Source organism: Nerophis lumbriciformis, linkage group LG17, assembly GCF_033978685.3.
Source record: "Nerophis lumbriciformis linkage group LG17, RoL_Nlum_v2.1, whole genome shotgun sequence".
Taxonomy (NCBI): Eukaryota; Metazoa; Chordata; class Actinopteri; order Syngnathiformes; family Syngnathidae; genus Nerophis; species Nerophis lumbriciformis.
Window position 1 is genome coordinate 36,712,784 of NC_084564.2, and position 23,060 is coordinate 36,735,843.

The 23,060-nt window shown below is 41.3% G+C and overlaps 1 protein-coding gene across 3 annotated transcripts in view; it reads left to right on the plus strand.

Annotated features, from left to right (window-relative positions):
- lrfn1 (leucine rich repeat and fibronectin type III domain containing 1) overlaps window positions 1-23,060 on the plus strand; it is a 706,779-nt gene that overhangs the window by 140,950 nt on the left and 542,769 nt on the right. The window contains exon 1 of one of the 3 annotated variants that reach the window (XM_061973171.1): window positions 19,524-19,655. The exons of the other annotated variants lie outside the window; for them this stretch is intronic. The gene's annotated coding sequence lies outside the window, so the exon portion shown is untranslated. Of the gene's footprint in view, window positions 1-19,523; window positions 19,656-23,060 lie in introns of those variants that run through there. 3 annotated transcript variants of the gene reach the window in all.

Below are 23,060 nucleotides of genomic sequence, written 5' to 3' on the forward strand. Positions count from 1 at the left end.
GAGTCCAGTCCGTAGTGGATCTAACATAATAGTGTGAGAGTCCAGTCCATAGTGGATCTAACATAATAGTGTGAGAGTCCAGTCCATAGTGGATCTAACATACTAGTGTGAGAGTCCAGTCCATAGTGGATCTAACATAATACTGTGAGAGTCCAGTCCATAGTGGATCTAACATAATAGTGTGAGAGTCCAGTCCATAGTGGATCTAACATAATAGTGTGAGAGTCCAGTCCATAGTAGATCTAACATAATAGTGAGAGTCCAGTCCGTAGTGGATCTAACATAATAGTGTGAGAGTCCAGTCCATAGTGGATCTAACATAATAGTGTGAGAGTCCAGTCCATAGTAGATCTAACATAATAGTGAGAGTCCAGTCCGTAGTGGATCTAACATAATAGTGTGAGAGTCCAGTCCATAGTGGATCTAACATAATAGTGAGAGAGTCCAGTCCATAGTGGATCTAACATAATAGTGTGAGAGTCCAGTCCATAGTAGATCTAACATAATAGTGAGAGTCCAGTCCGTAGTGGATCTAACATAATAGTGTGAGAGTCCAGTCCATAGTGGATCTAACATAATAGTGTGAGAGTCCAGTCCATAGTGGATCTAACATACTAGTGTGAGAGTCCAGTCCATAGTGGATCTAACATAATACTGTGAGAGTCCAGTCCATAGTGGATCTAACATAATAGTGTGAGAGTCCAGTCCATAGTGGATCTAACATAATAGTGTGAGAGTCCAGTCCATAGTAGATCTAACATAATAGTGAGAGTCCAGTCCGTAGTGGATCTAACATAATAGTGTGAGAGTCCAGTCCATAGTGGATCTAACATAATAGTGTGAGAGTCCAGTCCATAGTAGATCTAACATAATAGTGAGAGTCCAGTCCGTAGTGGATCTAACATAATAGTGTGAGAGTCCAGTCCATAGTGGATCTAACATAATAGTGAGAGAGTCCAGTCCATAGTGGATCTAACATAATAGTGAGAGTCCAGTCCGTAGTGGATCTAACATAATAGTGTGAGAGTCCAGTCCATAGTGGATCTAACATAATAGTGTGAGAGTCCAGTCCATAGTGGATCTAACATAATAGTGTGAGAGTCCAGTCCATAGTGGATCTAACATAATAGTGTGAGAGTCCAGTCCATAGAGGATCTAACATAATAGTGTGAGAGTCTAGTCCATAGTGGATCTAACATAATAGGGTGAGAGTCCAGTCTATAGTGGATCTAACATAATAGTGAGAGAGTCCAGTCCATAGTGGATCTAACATAATAGTGAGAGTCCAGTCCATAGTGGATCTAACATAATAGTGAGAGAGTCCAGTCCATAGTGGATCTAACATAATAGTGTGAGAGTCCAGTCCGTAGTGGATCTAACATAATAGTGTGAGAGTCCAGTCCATAGTGGATCTAACGTAATAGTGTGAGAGTCCAGTCCATAGTGGATCTAACATAATAGTGTGAGAGTCCAGTCCATAGTGGATCTAACATAATAGTGTGAGAGTCCAGTCCATAGAGGATCTAACATAATAGTGTGAGAGTCTAGTCCATAGTGGATCTAACATAATAGGGTGAGAGTCCAGTCTATAGTGGATCTAACATAATAGTGAGAGAGTCCAGTCCATAGTGGATCTAACATAATAGTGAGAGTCCAGTCCATAGTGGATCTAACATAATAGTATGAGAGTCCAGTCCATAGTTGATCTAACATAATAGTGTGAGAGTCCAGTACATAGAGGATCTAACATAATAGTGTGAGAGTCCAGTCCATAGAGGATCTAATACAATAGTGTGAGAGTCCAGTCCATAGTGGATCTAACATAATAGTGTGAGAGGCCAGTCCATAGTGGATCTAACATAATAGTGTGAGAGTCCAGTCCATAGTGGATCTAACATAATAGTGAGAGTCTAGACCATAGTGGATCTAACATAATAGTGTGGGAGTCCAGCCCATAGTGGATCTAACATAATAGTGGGAGTCCAGTCCATAGTGGATCTAACATGATATTGTGAAAGTCCAGTCCATAGTGGATCTAACATAATAGTGAGAGTCCAGTCCATAGTGGATCTAACATAATAGTGAGAGTCCAGTCCATAGTGGATCTAACATGATATTGTGAAAGTCCAGTCCATAGTGGATCTAACATAATATTGTGAGAGTCCAGTCCATAGTGGATCTAACATAATAGTGAGAGTCCAGTCCATAGTGGATCTAACATAATAGTGAGAGTCCAGTCCATAGTGGATCTAACATGGTATTGTGAAAGTCCAGTCCATAGTGGATCTAACATAATAGTGAGAGTCCAGTCCATAGTAGATCTAACATAATAGTGAGAGTCCAGTCCATAGTGGATCCAACATAATATTGTGAGAGTCTAGTCCATAGTGGATCTAACATAATAGTGTGAGAGTCCAGTCCATAGTGGATCTAACATAATAGTGTGAGAGTCCAGTCCATAGTGGATCTAACATAATAGTGTGAGAGTCCAGTCCATAGTGGATCTAACATAATAGTGAGAGTCTAGTCCATAGTGGATCTAACATAATAGTGTGGGAGTCCAGCCCATAGTGGATCTAACATAATAGTGGGAGTCCATTCCATAGTGGATCTAACATAATAGTGTGAGAGTCCAGTCCATAGTGGATCTAACATAATAGTGAGAGTCTAGTCCATAGTGGATCTAATATAATAGTGTGAGAGTCCAGTCCATAGTGGATCTAACATAATAGTGTGAGAGGCCAGTCCATAGTGGATCTAACATAATAGTGTGAGAGTCCAGTCCATAGTGGATCTAACATAATAGTGGGAGTCCATTCCATAGTGGATCTAACATAATAGTGTGGGAGTCCAGCCCATAGTGGATCTAACATAATAGTGGGAGTCCAGTCCATAGTGGATCTAACATGATATTGTGAAAGTCCAGTCCATAGTGGATCTAACATAATAGTGAGAGTCCAGTCCATAGTGGATCTAACATAATAGTGAGAGTCCAGTCCATAGTGGATCTAACATAATAGTGAGAGTCCAGTCCATAGTGGATCTAACATGATATTGTGAAAGTCCAGTCTATAGTGGATCTAACATAATAGTGAGAGTCCAGTCCATAGTGGGGCCAGTAGGAGACCATCCTGAGCGGAGATGTCCCCAACCGATGCACAGGCGAGCGGTCCACCCCAGGTCCCGACTCTGGACGAGCCAGCACTTCATCCATTTCCACCGGACCTGTGCCCTCCCTTCCACAAGGGAGAGGGGGGCAGAGGAGAATAAAAAAACATTCAATTACTTTTTATATCTAGTTGTACAACTTTAATGATTAGACCGCTCGTCCAAGCTACTTGTTGTTGTTGCAGGTAGCTGCTAATGAACATACTTGCTGTGGTTTCGGGGAACATCTTTATATTTTTGTCCAACAAAGCTGCATAACGAAGTCGTCGTCTTTGTTGGCCTTGAAGTTGAGTCAGCCCCCGTGTTCGATGCCAAGGATTCTTGCCTGAGTGTTCAACTTCTGCCACAGTTGGATTGCGATTCGGAACACTTTACAGTTTATATTCAAATCTGTTTCCCTCCTCCTGTTCTTCCAGTACTCCGTGTGATCCAAATCACCTGGAATGGGATGAAAATGGGCTCGTCTTGGCTGTGGGTGGCATTTTCCTGGCGATGGCAGAAAATTGAAAACTGTCTGCCTGTTTTTTTGGTGTTCATTAAACCCAAAGTTTACTTTTCCGTCATTCTGAAAACGTATTTCTGCTAATTGCCGACGTTTAACTTTCTTATTGAATTGACTTTGTTGACTTGGGAACAGCCTCGAGCTAATGATCCTGCAGATGGCTAATTTATTTGCTCCCCACGTGGTGCACATAATATACCACATTTGGTAAGTACCATTGTGCTTCGTCAGAATTCTCTAAGGACAAAAAGAAGCCGTCTCGTCCGTGACTTAAAGGCCTACTGAAACCCACTACTACCCACCACGCAGTCTGATAGTTTATATATCAATGATGAAATCTTAACATTGCAACACATGCCAATACGGCCGGGTTAGCTTACTAAAGTGCAATTTAAAATTTTGCACGGAATTTCCTGCTGAAAACGTCTCGGTATGATGACGCCTGCACGTGACGTCACGGATTGTAGAGGACATTTTGGGACAGCATGGTGGCCAGCTATTAAGTCGTCTGTTTTCATCGCAAAATTCCACAGTATTCTGGACATCTGTGTTGGTGAATCTTTTGCAATTTGTTCAATGAACAATGGAGACAGCAAAGAAGAAAGCTGTAGGTGGGAAGCGGTGTATTGCGGCAGGTGTTGTGCCGGATAACGCACCCCCGCCGTAGAATGCACCCCTTGACTGTTGTGCCGGATAGCACAGCCGATGTTTCATTGTTTACATTCCCGAAAGATGACAGTCAAGCTTTACCATTGGCCTGTGGAGAACTGGGAAAACAGAGACTCTTACCAGGAGGACTTTGAGTTGGATGCGCAGACGCGGTACCGTGAGTACGCATGCAGCTGCGGCTTCCAAACATTTGATCGCTTGCCCGTACGTGCGTGCCGCTATGTGCATGTCACGTACGTAACTTTGGGGAAATATATGTGCTGTATGAACTTTGGGGAGGTGAACGGTACTTTGGGCTGTGGGATTGAGTGTGTTGTGCAGGTGTTTGAGTTGTATTGGCGGGTTATATGGACGGGAGTGGGGAGGTGTTTGTTATGCGGGATTAATTTGTGGCATATTAAATATAAGCCTGGTTGTGTTGTGGCTAATAGAGTATATATATGTCTTGTGTATATTTACTGTTTTAGTCATTCCCAGCTGAATATCAGGTCCCACCCGCCTCTCACAGCATCTTCCCTATCTCGTCTGCTACTTCCGGTACAGGCAAGGCTTTTTTAACAGCGACCAAAAGTTGCGAACTTTATCGTCGATATTCTCTACTAAATCCTTTCAGCAAAAATATGGCAATATCGCGAAATGATCAAGTATGACACATACAATGGACCTGCTATCCCCGTTTAAATAAGAAAATCGCATTTCAGTAGGCCTTTAAGTTTTGTCGAAAAAAATCAATCAATCAATCAATCAATGTTTATTTATATAAATCACAAGTGTCTCAAAGGGCTGCACAAGCCACAACGACATCCTCGGTACAAAGCCCACATAAGGGCAAGGAAAAACTCACCCCAGTGGGACGTCGATGTGAATGACTATGAGAAACCTTGGAGAGGACCGCATATGTGGGTAACCCCCCCCCCCCCTCTAGGGGAGACCGAATGCAATGGATGTCGAGTGGGTCTGACATAATATTGTGAGAGTCCAGTCCATAGTGGATCCAAAATAATAGTAAGAGTCCAGTCCATAGTGGAAAAAAGGTGTAACGCAGATGTTAAATGATGTTTTTGGATCAGACCCCTTAGAACAGGGGTGTCAAACTCATTTTCATTGAGGGCCCACTCTAAAAATAATTAACATTATGCATGCGGGTATTAACCTCATGATTAATCTAAATGCATTTGCATTTTTGTTTATGTATAACTTGCTTTAAAATCATAAATAAAGGTGACAAGCAGATATTTAACTATTTGTTTGTATCTCACAAAAGTAGTTTTGCAATATAACTAGATGAGGCAATTCCTGAAGGAATTGCGTGTGAATGCTCCAATGCTGAAGTTGAACTAAAATCCTGGAATTTTTTTTTCAAATTGTTGAAATACAGCACACAATTCCCAAACAAGCTAAATATTTTGAAGTTGGAACAGTTTGAATCAGATGGAAAAATGTGGGAGTTGTGGAACTTTGTAGAATGTACCATTGATTTCAAAGGAAATTTCAGAAAAATTAGGAAAAGCGGGAATTTTTGGGAAAATGGTATACAACTTGAATGGATTGAATGAGTTGAAATGGTTGGTGTGGGCATTTTTCAAATCGGTGGAGAAAGGTTGAAGTAGTAACATGTTGAATTGAGAAATGGTATTACGGAATTACTGGAATTACTGGAATTTCGTGCAAACCGGGAATTTTTCCTGTTCAAAAAACAACTTTGTTTTTTGTCCTGATTAAGAAGAATGTTTTGACGGTGGGACGGTTGAAATGCGTTGGAAAATGTGGAAGGACTAGTCGCCAGAAAAAAGGGTGGAAATAGGACTTTGGAAAACCAGGAATTCTGGAAAATCCTGGAATTTTTTTGAACTTGGAAAAAGGGAAGTTTGATTTTCCAGAGTGGTGGAATGTGTTGAAGGTGGAATGGTTTGAATAGGTTGAAAAATGTGGAAATGGTGGAAGTTTGAAAAAACGGCCAATTCATTTTGAACAGGTAAACCTGGCATTCTGGGAAATCTGGGAATTGTTGGAATTTGTCAAGGGAAAGCCCGCGATTTCTGAATAGTTTGAACAGTTTGATGTTGGAACGGTTTGAATGGGGTGAAAAATGTGGAAGGTAGAGTGCGCCAAAATCTGGAGAAGAGGAATAATATCAATCAATCAATCAATGTTTATTTATATAGCCCTAAATCACAAGTGTCTCAAAGGGCTGCACAAGCCACGACGAGGTAGTTGAATAGTAATATGAATAATAAATACATTAATTTTGGTGTAGAAAACCATATGTGTGAATGCTTTGGAACATTCACACAATTATATCATTGGCATGATCAGATGATATTAAAATTTCAAATATGCATTTTTTTCTGTCAAAATTGAAAGAACGAATGCATTTATTAAAAAAAAAATTAAAAAATAAAAATAGCAAAGTATTTTATTGAAACCCATTTTTTCCAGGCTTTCATGGGCCACATAAAATGAAGTGGCGGGCCAGAACTGGCCCCCGGGCCTTGAGTTTGACACCTGTGCTTTAGAAAAACCTGTACTCTATAGAGCAATTGCTTAGATTAAATATCTTAACCGATTTATGATTATTTCATTATGTGGCAATAAGACTGCAGCTATCAATTATTTTAGTAATCAAGTGAGCTATTGATTGATATGTTCGACTAATCGAGTAATCAGATATTATAGCTAATATAGACACTTACATCATGTGTTGCCTTAATTATAAGACTTATATAAGACTTTTGAAGTAATTTTGATAGTAGGCTATTATAGCTAATATAGACACTTACGTCATGTGTTGCCTTCATTATAAGACTTATATAAGACTTTTAAAGTCATTTTGATAGTAGGCTATTATAGCTAATATAGACACATCATGTGTTGCCTTCATTATAAGACTTATATAAGACTTTGAAGTAATTTTGATAGTAGGCTATTTTAGCTAATATAGACACTTTCATCAAGTGTTGCCTTCATTATAAGACTTATATAAGACTTTTAAAGTCATTTTGATAGTAGGCTATTATAGCTAATATAGACACTTACATCATGTGTTGCCTTCATTATAAGACTTATATAAGACTTTGAAGTAATTTTGATAGTAGGCTATTTTAGCTAATATAGACACTTTCATCAAGTGTTGCCTTCATTATAAGACTTTTAAAGTCATTTTGATAGTAGGCTATTATAGCTAATATGGACACTTACGTCATGTGTTGCCTTCCTTATAAGACTTTTAAAGTCATTTTGATAGTAGGCTATTATAGCTAATATGGACACTTACATCATGTGTTGCCTTCATTATACGACTTATAAGACTTTTAAAGTCATTTTGATAGTAGGCTATTATAGCTAATATAGACACTTGCGTCATGTGTTGCCTTCGTTATAAGACTTATATAAGACTTTTAAAGTCCTTTTGATAGTAGGCTATTATAGCTAATATAGACACTTTCATCAAGTGTTGCCTTCATTATAAGACTTTTAAGGTCATTTTGATAGTAGGCTATTATAGCTAATATAGACACTTACGTAATGTGTTGCCTTCCTTATAAGACTTTTAAAGTCATTTTGATAGTAGGCTACTATAGCTAATATAAACACTTACGTCATGTGTTGCCTTCAATATAAAACTTATATATGACTTTTAAAGTCATTTTGATAGTGGGCTATTATAGCTAATATAGACACTTACGTCATGTGTTGCCTTCATTATAAGACTTATATAATACTTTTACAGTCATTTTGATAGTAGGCTATTATAGCTAATATAGACACTTTCATCAAGTGTTGCCTTCATTATAGGACTTTTAAAGTCATTTTGATAGTAGGCTATTATAGCTAATATAGACACTTGCGTCATGTGTTGCCTTCATTATAACACTTATATAAGACTTTTAAAGTCATTTTGATAGTAGGCTATTATAGCTAATATAGACACTTACGTCATGTGTTGCCTTCAATATAAGACTTATATAAGACTTATAAAGTCATTTTGATAGTAGGCTATTATAGCTAATATAGACACTTACGTCATGTGTTGCCTTCCTTATAAGACTTTTAAGGTCATTTTGATTGTAGGCTATTATAGCTAGTATAGACACTTACGTCATGTGTTGCCTTCCTTATAAGACTTTTAAAGTCATTTTGATAGTAGGCTACTATAGCTAATATAGACACTTATGTCATGTGTTGCCTTCATTATAAGACTTAGATAAGACTTTTGAAGTCATTTTGATAGTAGGCTATTATAGCTAATATAGACACTTACGTCATGTGTTGCCTTCATTATAAGACTTATATAATACTTTTACAGTCATTTTGATAGTAGGCTATTATAGCTAATATATACACTTACGTTATGTGTTGCCTTCATTATAAGACTTATAGGACTTTTAAAGTCATTTTGATAGTAAGCTATTATAGCTAATATAGACACTTACGTCATGTGTTGCCTTCATCATAAGACTCATATACATTTTGTCATTTTTTGCGGCCATAGACAGATTTGTATTTTGTATTTTCGGTCCAATATGGCTCTTTCAATGTTTTGGGTTGCCGACCCCTGCGCTAATACACATAACAAATAAATGTTTTCCAAATATTAGAGAGGTGTGGCCTATAATTAGGCGTGCTCTATAGTCCGGAAATTACAGTACAATGGACATTTATTCATTCCAAACAACTGTAATCCAAACTTCCTTTTAAAGGAGGTTTAAAATTGCGAAGAAACTGTGTGCCTGTTTGACAATCAATAAAATAAATAAAAAAACTGAACGGGCCCCAGTTTAATGTTTAGGAAATGCTGCTGTACAGCACTTTAGACCGATGTAACATCAACATTATTAACAGCCTGTTATTTCAAGGTTTGATTACTACTTGTTTGCCATTTGTTATCGATACCCAAGTAGCGTCTGCGACATCATAATTCACCAGTAGAGGATTTGTTGTTTTATCAGGAGCTGTCTTGCTGCTGACACTTGCAGCTGCTCCAATGATTTCCTGCTCCAGAGCCACACAAGAGGCTCAACTCAACGCGGCGAAATGTTACTGTGAACCGCCTCCGTTCATTTCTCGACGTGCCGCATTGGAAATGTGGAGACGGAGGGAGGCGTGTGTTCTGGAGCAGCGTTGCAGTTCAGCGCTCGACAGCTTAGCCTCCCTATCGCCTTACAGCCACACTATCTATTATTAATCACTCGCTTCTCAAGGACGACGTCTGCACAAATTAGTATGCGGCGTGCATGAAGATCACTTACCAGACCTGACTCCAGAGTTAAGCATAAGAACTGGATTTTGACCTTTCTTTCTATACGGTGGCCATATCTTTCAGCGAACAATACGGCCTCTGGGATTTAGCTGAAAGGATCTGGCTTTGCAGTGTTTGCAGTGTGTGACGGACACGGATACCGCTGCAGGATTAATGCTATCCACCTTCATTTTTGCCGTGTAATTTAATTATTTTTTTTTAGTTCTTAAGGAGCTTGGACCAAAAATTGACTCGTAGAGATAATTAGTCTGGTTGCCATGTTCGGATTCAAAAGCTGGACTGCAAATGAAGTGAGCAACAAACAAAAAATATTAAACAACTCTGTGTGAGATACAGTCTGGTGTGCCGTGGGAGATGATCTAATTTCACTTATTTGGTTAAAAATATTTTTTGCAAACCAGTAATTATAGTCTGCAAATGATGTGTTGTTGTTGAGTGGTCGGTGCTGTTTAGAGCTCGGCAGAGTAACCATGTAATACTCTTCCATATCAGTAGGTGGCAGCAGGGAGCTAATTGCTTTGTAGATGTCGGAAACAGCGTGCAGGTAAAAAGGTGTCTAATGCTTAAACCAAAAATTGTTATGGTTGGAGGAGGGAGTTGTGACAGCACAGAACCACAAGGGGGCAATATTGCTCTATGTATTTATTATATGCACCGTATTTTTCGGAGTATAAGTCGCACCTGCCGAAAAGGCATAATAAAGAAGGAAAAAAAACATATATAAGTCGCACTGGAGCCCGGCCAAACTATGAAAAAAAAACTGCCACTTATAGTCCGAAAAATACGGTATATATAAACAATATATTAAATAATAGCATACTTGCCAAAACCTCCAGGATTGTCCGGGAGACTCCCGAAATTCAGCGCCTCTCCTGAAAACCTCCCGGGACAAATTTTCTCCCGAAAATCTCCCGAAATTCAGGCAGAGCTGGAGGCCACGCCCCCTCCAGCTCCATGCGGACCTGAGTGATGTGTTGACAGCCTGTCCGCACGTCCGCTTTCCCACAATAGAAACAGCTAATGATCGAGGGCGAGTTCTTGGTTTCTTATGTGGGTTTATTGTTGGGCAGTTTCATTAACGTCCTCCCAGCGCGGTAACAACACACAACAACAGCAGTCAAGTTTTCGTCTACCGTAAAGCAGTTCGTCTGCCGTAAACAGCAATGTTGTGACACTTTTAAACAGGACAATACTACCATCTACTGTACATGCATATGTGACCCACCCATAATGTGTCACATTTTTGTGTTGATTTATTTATTTTATTTTGTGGTTTGAATTCGTTTTTGGAGCTGTCATTACACATTTATCAGTATTCACATTGGTCAGTAGGGGGCAGTAGGGCGTTTCTTCCCAATTGAATGCTATCATCTGCAGACCGGAAGTGTCTTGTCATTCTGATGAGCGTGACCAGTCTGTGAACAATTGAAATGTCCTGTGTGCTTTTTCCTCCTGTATAACAGGTTAGTTGTGGTGAATCAACTCACTGAATAATATCCATGTGATCTTTATAAGTTTAAGTACACATTCTGATGGTGGAGCCTAACTCTAAAGTGTTTGTGAGTTGTAGTTTGTATTTGTGAATGAATCCAGTGCACAGCTGCAGTAATCAATACAAAACGGCGACGTGAGTGCGCAATGTTTATATAGGAACTTCTGATCCTAATTCAGACTCCCAAATTAGAGCTCCCGTTTTCTTATTGATTTTATAATGTATATTTGTATAATGTGTGTGTTCTGAAATAGTGACAGAGAATAGAACAAGGATGGACAATTCAACCCTTAACTCAACAATGAGTAGATGAGTGTTATGTGTGTGTATATGTGTAAATAAATGAACACTGAAATTCAAGTATTTATATATATATATATATATATATATATATATATATAGCTAGAATTCACTGAAAGTCAAGTATTTTTTATATATATATATCTTAACCACGCCCCCAACCACGCCCCCCGTCCCACCCCTGACCACGCCCCCCCACCTCCCGAAATCGGAGGTCTCAAGGTTGGCAAGTATGATAATAGGCAGCACGGTAGAAGAGGGGTTAGTGCGTCTGCCTCACAATACAAAGGTCCTGAGTAGTCGTGAGTTCAATCCTGGCCTCGGGATCTTTCTGTGTGGAGTTTGCATGTTCTCCCCGTGACTGCGTGGGTCTCCATTCGGGTACTCCGGCTTCCTCCCACCTCCAAAGACATGCACCTGGGGATAGGTTGATTGGCAACACTAAATTGGCCCTAGTGTGTGAATGTGAGTGTGAATGTTGTCTGTCTTTCTGTGTTGGCCCTGCGATGAGGTGGCGACTTGTCCAGGGTGTACCCCGCCTTCCGCCCGATTATAGCTGAGATAGGCTCCAGTCCGAGTCCATGGTTCTCGCCCGGAAAAGGGTGGAATGCCATCTCCGGGTTGGGGTGGAGACCCTGCCCCAAGTTGAGGAGTTCAAGTACCTAGGAGTCTTGTTCACGAGTGAGGGAAGAGTGGATTGTGAGATTGACAGGCGGATCGGTGCGGCGTCTTCAGTAATGCGCTGTATCGATCCGTTGTGGTGAAGAAGGAGCTGAGCCGGAAGGCAAAGCTCTCAATTTACCGGTTGATCTACGTTCCCATCCTCACCTATGGTCATGAGCTTTGGGTTATGACCGAAAGGACAAGAGCACGGGTACAAGCAGCCGAAATGAGTTTCCTCTGCCGGGTGGCGGGTCTCTCCCTTAGGATAGGGTGAGAAGCTCTGTCATCCGGGGGGAGCTCAAAGTAAAGCCGCTGCTCCTCCACATGGAGAGGAGCCAGATGAGGTGGATCGGGCATCTGGTCAGGATGCCACCCGAAAGTCCATAGTGGATCTAACATAATTGTGAAAGTCCAGTCCATAGTGGATCTAACATAATAGTGCAAGAGTCCAGTCCATAGTGGATCTAACATAATAGTGAGAGTCCAGTCCATAGTGGATCCAACATAATAGTGAGAGTCCAGTCCATAGTGGATCTAACATAATAGTGAGAGTCCTGTCCATAGTGGATCTAACATAATAGTGAGAGTCCAGTGCATAGTGGGGCCAACAGGAGACAATCCCGAGCGGAGACGGGTCAGCAGCGCAGAGATGTCCCCAACCGATGCACAGGCGAGCGGTCCACCCCGGGTCCCGACTCTGGATAGCAAACAATTTTTCCGTGGCCACCGAACCTGCAAAGAAGGAGCTTTGCCATAAGGCAAAGCTCTCAATTTACCGGTTGATCTACGTTCCCATCCTCACCTATGGTCATGAGCTTTGGGTTATGACCGAAATGACAAGATCACGGGTACAAGCGGCCGAAATGAGTTTCCTCCGCCGGGTGGCGACTCTCCCTTAGAGATAGGGTGAGAAGCTCCGTAATCCGGGAGGAGCTCAAAGTAAAGCCGCTGCTCCTCCACATGGAGAGGAGCCAGATGAGGTGGTTCGGGCATCTGGTCAGGATGCCACTCGAACGCCTCCCAAGGGAGGTGTTTCAGGCACGTCCGACTGGTAGGAGGCCCCGGGGAAGACCCAGGACACGTTGGGAAGACTATGTCTCCCGGCTGGCCTGGGAACGCCTCGGGATCCCCCGGGAAGAGCTGGACGAAGTGGCTGGGGAGAGGAAAGTCTGGGCTTCCCTGCTTAGGGTTCTGCCCCCGCGACCCGACCTCGGATAAGCGGAAGAAGATGGATGGATGGATGGATATTGGTATCGGGACAACACTAATTCAGACAGTGTCAGGCACCTATACTGGCGATGATGCGGCAATAGAGCATCACACCGGCATGTTCAATCTTTGGCAGGTCAGCATTCTTCAAAACATCCCCTTTGGCTATGATTAACTCGGGTGGTGTCGAAGCAGCATTTTTATCAGAACCCTTCAACATTTCTTAAAGACCAAAGACCAAAAACTGAAGGCATGTCTTGATTGAAATGTTTGATGTCTGCTACGTTGCTTACTTTTCCAGTCAACCTCACTGGCAACAAACAAATTTCTCTGTTCTCCCCAATCAAGGACATTTAGTCAGCCCTAATCAAGCTAAAGAATATATGTCAATTTTATAACACATTGGCCAATTAGATTGTTCTTTTTAGCTTCTTGGAGACCAGGGTGGTTTCAGTTCGCATTCCAGCGAGAAGACGACGACGCTTAAAGAATCGCTTTCCAGGGGGCAAAGGGATCTCTGATGAATTTCCAGTGAGAATCTCTTATCAAAATACAGAAAGCTATTATAAGTAATGGAATTACAGTGGGGAGGACCGGAGTCGGACGAAAGGTCTTCTTTCATATGGTGAACTGCGGTCGGGAGGCGAAGCCCGTCACCGCACGCTTTAGTAGCTGACATTCAGCTAATGAGTTGCCACGCTGTAATGTATTCATCCTCCCCACTGGTTCTCGGAGCGGGTCACGTCTGGTGCGGTGGGATGTATCCCCTTTGCAGCCAACTGCAGACACATTATTTGCTACACTCGCCCCTTCCAACGAGGATGTATGTAAAATGATGATAACACTGATACTCCGGATCAGTGTTTTTCAACCTTTTTTGAGCCAAGGCACATTTTTTGCGTTGAAAAAAATCCGGAGGCACACCACCAGCAGAAATCATTGAAGAACCAAACTCAGTTGACTGTAAAAAGTCGTTGTGGCAATTGTTGGATACGACTTCAAACCATAACCAAGCATGCATTGTTTTAGCAATCAAGAATATTTCAGTTGTTTTTATTCCTTCTTTGTGGGGACATTGTTGATTGTCATGTCATGTTCGGATGTACATTGTGGACGCCGTCTTTGCTCCACAGTAAGTTTTTGCCGTCGTCCAGCATTCTGTTTTTGTTTAGTCCGTTTTGTAATTTTTAAATTGTGTTCTGCATAGTCTTCCCTAAGCTTCAATGCCTTTTCTTAGGGCACTCACCTTTTGTTTATTTTTTGGTTTAAGCATTAGACACTTTCTTACCTCCACACTGCATCCCGCTGTTTCCCACATCTACAAAACAATTAGCTACCGGCTGCCACCTACTGATATGGAAGAGTATTACACGGTTACTCTGCAGAGCTCTCGGCAATGGTTGAAAAACACTGTGTTAGAGCAGTGTTTTTCTACCATAGAGCAAAATCCGTAGGCACACCCTTCCATCCATCCATTTTCTACCGCTTATTCCCTTTGGGATCGCGGGGGGGCGCTGGAGCCTATCTCAGCTACAATCGGGCGGAAGGCGGTGTACACCCTGGACAAGTCGCCACCTCATCGCAGCCGGGGGCACACCACCAGCAGAAATCATTAAAAAACGAAACTCCGTTGACAGTAAAAAGTTGTTGGATATGACTTTAAACCATAACCAAGCATGCATCATTATAGCTCTTGTCTCAAATTAGGTGTACTGTCACCACCTGTCACATCACACCCTGACTTATTTGGAGTTTTTTGCTGTTTTCCTGTGTGTAGTGTTTTACTTCTTGTCTTGCGCTCCTATTTTAGTGGCTTTTTTCTCTTTTTTTGGTATTTTCCTGTAGCAGTTTCATGTCTTCCTTTGAGCGATATTTTAACCGCATCTACTTTGTTTTAGCAATGAAGAATATTTCAGTAGTTTTTAATCCTTATTTGCGGGTACATTGTGGACGCCGTCTTTGCTCCACAGTAAGTCTTTGCTGTCGTCCAGCATTCTGTTTTTGTTTACTTTGTAGCCAGATCTGTTTTAGTTCCGTTCTGCATAGCCTTCCCTAAGCTTCAATGCCTTTTCTTAGGGGCACTCACATTTTGTTTATTTTTGGTTTAAGCATTAGACACCTTTTTACCTGCACCCTGCCTCCCGCTGTTTCCCACATCTACAAAGCAATTAGCTACCGGCTGCCACCTACTGATATGGAAGAGTATTACACGGTTACTCTGCCGAGCTCTAGGCAATGGTAGAAAAACACTGCTCTAACACAGTGTTTTTCAACCATTTTAGAGCCAAGGCACATTTTTTGCGTTGAAAAAATCCGTAGGCACACCCATCCATCCATCCATTTTCTACCGCTTATTCCCTTTGGGGTCGCGGGGGGCGCTGGAGCCTATCTCAGCTACAATCGGGCGGAAGGCGGTGTACACCCTGGACAAGTCGCCACCTCATCGCAACCGGGGGGCACACCACCAGCAGAAATCATTAAAAAACGAAACTCCGTTGACAGTAAAAAGTTGTTGGATATGACTTTAAACCATAAGCAAGCATGCATCACTATAGCTCTTGTCTCAAAGTAGGTGTACTGTCACCACCTGTCACATCACACCCTGACTTATTTTTAGTTGTTTGCTGTTTTCCTGTGTAGTGTTTTAGTTCTTGTCTTGCGCTCCTATTTTGGTGGTTTTTTTGTCTTTTTTTTGGTATTTTCCTGTAGCAATTTCATGTCTTCCTTTGAGCGATATTTTAACCGCATCTACTTTGTTTTAGCAATCAAGAATATTTCAGTTGTTTTTAATCATTCTTTGCGGGGACATTGTGGACGCCGTCTTTGCTCCACAGTAAGTCTTTGCTGTCGTCCAGCATTCTGTTTTTGTTTACTTTGTAGCCAGATCCGTTTTAGTTTCGTTCCGCATAGCCTTCCCGAAGCTTCAATGCGTTTTCTTAGGGGACTCACCTTTTGTTTATTTTTGGTTTAAGCATTAGACACCTTTTTACCTGCATCCTGCCTCCCGCTGTTTCCCACATCTACAAAGCAATTAGCTACCGGCTGCCACCTACTGATATGGAAAAGTATTACACGGTTACTCTGCCGAGCTCTAGACAGCACCGACACTCAACAGCGCCACATTATTTGCGGATTATAATTACTGGTTTGCAAAAAAATATTTTTAACCCAATTAAGTGAAATGACATAATCACCAGACTGTATTTCACGGCACAGTGGTAGAAAAACACTGCACTAACGCAGTGTTTTTCAACCTTTTCAGAGCCAAGGCACATTTTTTGCATCGAAAAAATGCGGAGGCACACCACCAGCAGAAATCATTAAAGAACGAAACTCAGTTGACAGTAAAAAGTCGTTGTCGCAATTGTTGGATACGACTTTAAACCATAACCAAGCATGCATCACTATAGCTCTTGTCTCAAAGTTGGTGTACTGTCACCACCTGTCACATCACGCCTTGACTTATTTGGAGTTTTTTGCTGTTTTCGTGTGTGTAGTGTTTGAGTTTTTGTCTTGCGCTCTTATTTTGGTGGCTTTTTTCTCTTTTTTTGGTATTTTCCTGCAGTAGTTTCATGTCTTCCTTTGAGCGATATTTTAACCGCATCTACTTTGTTTTAGCAATGACAAATATTTCAGTTGTTTTTATCCTTCTTTGTGGGGACATTGTTGATTGTCATGTCATGTTCGGATGTACACTGTGGACGTCGTCTTTGCTCCACAGTAAGTTTTTGCTGTCATCCAGCATTCTGTTTTTGTTTAGTCCGTTTTGTCATTTTTTTTATTTTGTTCTGCATAGCCTTCCCTAAGCTTAAATGCCTTTTCTTAGGGGCACTCACCTTTTGTTTATTTTTGGTTTAAGCATTAGACACCTTTTTACCTGCACCCTGCCTCCCGCTGTTTCCGACATCTACAAAGCAATTAGCTACCGGCTGCCACCTACTGATATGGAAGAGTATTACATGGTTACTCTGCCGAGCTCTAGACAGCACCGACACTCAACAACGACACATTATTTGCGGATTATAATTACTGGTTTGCAAAAAGTATTTTCAACCCAATTAGGTGGAATTACATAATCTCCTTGCAGCACCAACTCTTCCGGGACACTACAATATAAACAAACGCCATTGGTGGGTCAACACCTCACATCCACTGTAATGATACCACGTACAATAGTTGATACTACTATGATTACATCAATATTTTTTAACATCACGACATCTTCTTTCGTTTTTTTGAAATTGATATTATGTTTATAAACTCAGGAAATATGTCCCTGGACACATGAGGACTTTGAATATGACCAATTTTTTTAAATCCTGTAACGACTTGGTATCGGATTGATACCCAAATTTGTATTATCATCCACAACTAATGTAAAGTATCAAACAAGAGAAGAAAAAGTGATTATTACATTTTAACAGAAGTGTAGATAGAAAATAAGCAGATATTAACAGTAAATGAACAAGTAGATTAATAATTCATTTTTACAGTTTGTCCCTCATAATATTGACAAAATAATAGAATGATAAATGACACAATATGTTACTGCATACGTCAGCAGCTAAATTAAGAGCCTTTCTTTGTTTACTTACTACCGTATTTTTCGGACTATAAGTCGTAGTTTTTTTCATAGTTTGGCCGGGCTCCAGTGCGACTTATATATGTTTTTTTCCTTCTTTATTATGCATTTTCGGCAGGTGCGACTTATACTCCGGTGCGACTTATACTCCGAAAAATACGGTACTAAAAGACACGTTTTCTTGTATGTTCACTATTCTATTTAAGGACTAAATTGCAATAATAAACATATGTTTAATGTACCCTAAGAGTTTTTGTTAATATAAAGCCAATAATGCTATTTTTGTGGTGCCCTTTATATAGAAAAGTACCAAAAAGTACCAAAATACTTTTGGTACCGGTACCAAAATATGGGTTTTGGGTTGACACCAGGGGCGTCATTAGCTTACAAGGACAGGGGGGGCTTAGCCCCCAGGAGATGCACAGGATGCGAGCAAATGTTACGCACGAGCACAAAACTTCACAAATGGCTAACAAAGACTTATAAATTATTCATTGTTATTATTATTATTTTTAAAAAATGCACGGGACGAAATGAAATGCTCCCCGGGACGATGGCTTTTAACCATTTTTTTTCTTTTTCTTTTTATGTATTTATTCATTTTACATTTTATATTACCATACCATACCATACCAACTTTATTTATAAAGCCCTTTAAAGACAAGCACAGTTGAAAAACAAAGGGCTGTACACCACAAAGAAATGGAGGCAAAGGACAGACTAAAAAATAACATTTAAAACAGAAATAAAAAATACACATTTAAAAAGCAAATATAAAATACCCTAAGAACAGTTTGTTAGATAAAAACAGTTTAAAAGTTAAAAACAGTTCAAAAAGTTAAAAGCTAAAAACAGTTCAAAGTCTCATGCTGGGTTAAAAGCCACATATTAAATGTCTTGGTTTTTCCTCCCTCTGAAAATCCTATGAAATGTTTAACAAGCCATCCTATAATAATAATACAACAGCTATTAATGTAACAATACAATAAAACAAATATATTTAATTATGTTTTTTTTTCATTATTTTAACAATAGGCTAATGTATATTACTTTATATAGATTCTACAAGAAACACAAAACTTAAAAAATAAATGATTTACAATTGCACACACAAGGTTTTGTGCAGCTTCACTCATTGTAAAGGAAGATAATGTGCTTCGTACACTTGCAGGACCGCAAGAAAGGTCGCAGAGAAAATGCGGACTGGAATTTGAGTGATGTGGGCATTTTCTATATGAACAAGTGGAATGGATTGGATACCGACGCAGTAAAGGGGCTCTCTACCTTACGCTACGAAGTGAGGGGAAACTGAGTGAATAATAACAGGTTATATGATTATTTATTTAAACTCATATTTGGGCCACTTTATAATGAATATGTCGGCATGTATTTGTAAAAAAAACAAAAAAAAACACCAAATTGTTTAGGGGGGGGCTTAAGAATATTTTAATAACTTCGAGATTGTATTATTATTTATATTATTATTACTATTAGCATTGACCACAGCCTGGTGTTGGCCGCGCCCTCACACTAGTGACTATCAGTCAGGGAAGGGATTACGGGCTTTTCAGCCTGGAGTTACCTTTTCCAGTAGAGCTTCACCTTTCTGCCACTTAAAGGGAGCAATGAACCTGCAAAAACAGCGCGTGATGGTGAAAGTAACCTTTTCTGTTCCCAGAATTACCATCAAACCTTCACGGCCATTAGAGAATAACAAAGAAGTCCCTGGTAGCATGCGACCCCTCTGAATGCATTGCCGTGCCAAAGGACCGTGTCCTTTACTTGGCCTTGCGCTACCCAGCGTAGGAAGGTAAAACTTTTATCTTCTACCCAGATAAAAGATCATTTAGTGTAGTAAACGGAGCCATCTGTCTGAGGTGCCTGTTGTGGCCCAAAAGAGGGACGGGGGAATACCGCGGTGCCAGCTCGTGAAGGCCCACCACTCACTGGGACGTCTCTGATCCCAGCGACTTTATTAGCTTGGCCAAGCATGAAAGCGCTGAGCTAAGAGGAATTGTTTTGTTTGGTGGCGGTTTGTTGGTGAGTTGGCGGCGTTTTGCAACTGCCGCGCAACTCCACCAATTTCCATGCAACTTCGCGGACAGATGGCACGCTTGCTAATGAAGAACTTTGGTCAGGGTCTGGATAGAGCAATTTGTCAGTTTTTAACCGTTTTGAGGGGTTTTACACCGATTCCGTTTGCTGGTGATGCAAATTTCATCCCAACTCACAAGCAATGTGAAAACCTCATTAGGGAAGCTAATTCTGGTATAGCCGTGCTATTTGAATGGTTTCTCGCTAATAGGCTATCACTAAATGTAAAAAAAAAATCAATCAATCAATCAATCAATGTTTATTTATATAGCCCTAAATCACAAGTGTCTCAAATGGCTGCACAGCCACGACATCCTCGGTTCAGATCCCACATCAGGGCAGGGAAAAACTCAACCCAGTGGGATGACAATGAGAAACCACCCCCCCTCTAGGGCGACCGGTGCAATGGACGTCGAATGGATCTAGCATAATATTGTGAAAGTCCAGTCCATAGTGGATCTAACATAATAGTGTGAGAGTCCAGTCCATAGTGGATCTAACATAATAGTGAGAGTCCAGTCCATAATGGATCTAACATAAAAGTGAGAGTGCAGTCCAGAGTGGATCTAACATAATAGTGAGAGTCCAGTCCATAATGGATCTAACATAATAGTGAGAGTCCAGTCCATAGTGAATCTAACATAATAGTGTGAGAGTCCAGTCCATAGTGGATGTAACAATATAGTGAGAGTCCAGTCCATAGTGGATCCAACATAAAAGTGAGAGTCCAGTCCATAGTGGATCTAACATAATAGTGTGAGAGTCCAGTCCATAGTGGATCTAACAATATAGTGAGAGTCCAGTCCATAGTGGATCAAACATAATAGTGTGAGAGTCCAGTCCATAGTGGATCTAACATAATAGTAAGAGTCTAGTCCATAGTGGATCTAACATAATAGTGAGAGTCCAGTCCATAGTGGATCTAACATAATAGTGAGAGTCCAGTCCATAATGGATCTAACATAAAAGTGAGAGTGCAGTCCAGAGTGGATCTAACATAATAGTGAGAGTCCAGTCCATAGTGAATCTAACATAATAGTGTGAGAGTCCAGTCCATAGTGGATGTAACAATATAGTGAGAGTCCAGTCCATAGTGGATCTAACATAAAAGTGAGAGTCCAGTCCATAGTGGATCTAACATAATAATGTGAGAGTCCAGTCCATAGTGGATCTAACAATATAGTGAGAGTCCAGTCCATAGTGGATCAAACATAATAGTGTGAGAGTCCAGTCCATAGTGGATCTAACATAATAGTAAGAGTCTAGTCCATAGTGGATCTAACATAATAGTGAGAGTCCAGTCCATAGTGGATCTAACATAATAGTGAGAGTCCAGTCCATAGTGGATCTAACATAATAGTGAGAGTCCAGTCCATAGTGGATCTAACATAATAGTGAGAGTCCAGTCCATAGTGGATCTAACATAATAGTGCAAGAGTCCAGTCCATAGTGGATCTAACATAATAGTGAGAGTCCAGTCCATAGTGGATCTAACATAATAGTGAGAGTCCAGTCTATAGTGGATCTAACGATATAGTGAGAGTCCAGTCCATAGTGGATCTAACATAATAGTGAGAGTCCAGTCCATAGTGGATCTAACATAAAAGTGAGAGTCCAGTCCATAGTGGATCTAACATAAAAGTGAGAGTCCAGTTCATAGTGGATCTAACATAATAGTAAGAGTCCAGTCTATAGTGGATCTAACATAATAGTGAGAGTCCAGTCCATAGTGGATCCAACATGATAGTGAGAGTTCAGTCCATAGTGGATCTAACATAATAGTGAGAGTCCAGTCCATAGTGGGGCCAGCAGGAGACCATCCCGAGCAGAGACAGGTCAGCAGCGCAGAGATGTCCCCAACCGATGCACAGGCGAGCGGTCCACCCCGGGTCCCGACTCTGGACAGCAAACAATTTTTCCGTGGCCACCGAACCTGTGCCCCCCCCCTCCACAAGGGAGAGGGGGCGATGAAGGAGCTATGGTCATGAGCTTTGGGTTATGACCGAAAGGACAAGATCACGGGTACAAGCGGCCGAAATGAGTTTCCTCCGCCGGGTGGCGGGGCTCTCCCTTAGAGATAGGGTGAGAAGCTCTGTCATCCGGGGGGAGCTCAAAGTAAAGCCGCTGCTCCTCCACATCGAGAGGAGCCAGATGAGGTGGTTCGGGCATCTGGTCAGGATTCCACCCGAACGCCTCCCGAGGGAGGTGTTTATGGCACCACTTAAGTAAGAGGCCATGGGGAAGACCCAGGACACGTTGGGAAGACTATGTCTCCCGGCTGGCCTGGGAATACCTCGGGATCCCCCGGGAGGAGCTTGACGAAGTGGCTGGGGAGAGGGAAGTCTGGGCTTCCCTGCTTAGGCTGCTGCCCCCACGACCCGACCTCGGATAAGCGAAATAAGATGGATGGATGGATTTGGGAGCGGTACGAAGAAGAAGAACCACGATGAACATTCTGAATTTATCTCATCCATTCATGCAGTGCAGTGCTTTTTGCCTCGTCATATGGCCGTATCTCCTCCGGCGTTGGCTCACGTGCCTCCGCAGTGTCATCCAGCAGGCGTTGGCGTCGGAAAGATGAGATTACTCCGGAGCCGTCAGGTCCTCCAGTGCGAGACACTTCACCTGGCCAGCTAATCGGCCATGCTAATGAGTCCATATGCTGCTCGTCAGAGGCCAACGGAGAGCAGCTTTCATCCAAAGCAGCAACATTTAGGCCCACAAAAGGAAGTGTCGGTTTTCACTGGAAATGGAGTCGCTCCATTTCATGCCTGGAGAGCGATATCATTATTAAATCCATCACATTAAGCAGTACTTCTCTCCACTGCAAAGATTCTGAAGGGCTATGCTGTTCTTTAAACCGCACAAGGTTGTAGAAAAGTCCGACGAAGAAGTGACTTTTTCTTTTTTTTTTATCACCCGAGTGACTTAAGCTCCTCTCACCTCCCCTGTAAAGTACACTTTAGTTCATTATCTTGAAGATCTCCGTGACATTGAGCTTTTTTATTCTATAGTAGCAGCACCTTTTTTTTTTTGAAGATGGCAATACTCTTCTCAACATAAGACACACTCTTAAAAAAGACTGCATATGCTGCCAACTTTCTTTTTTTTTTTGCTGACA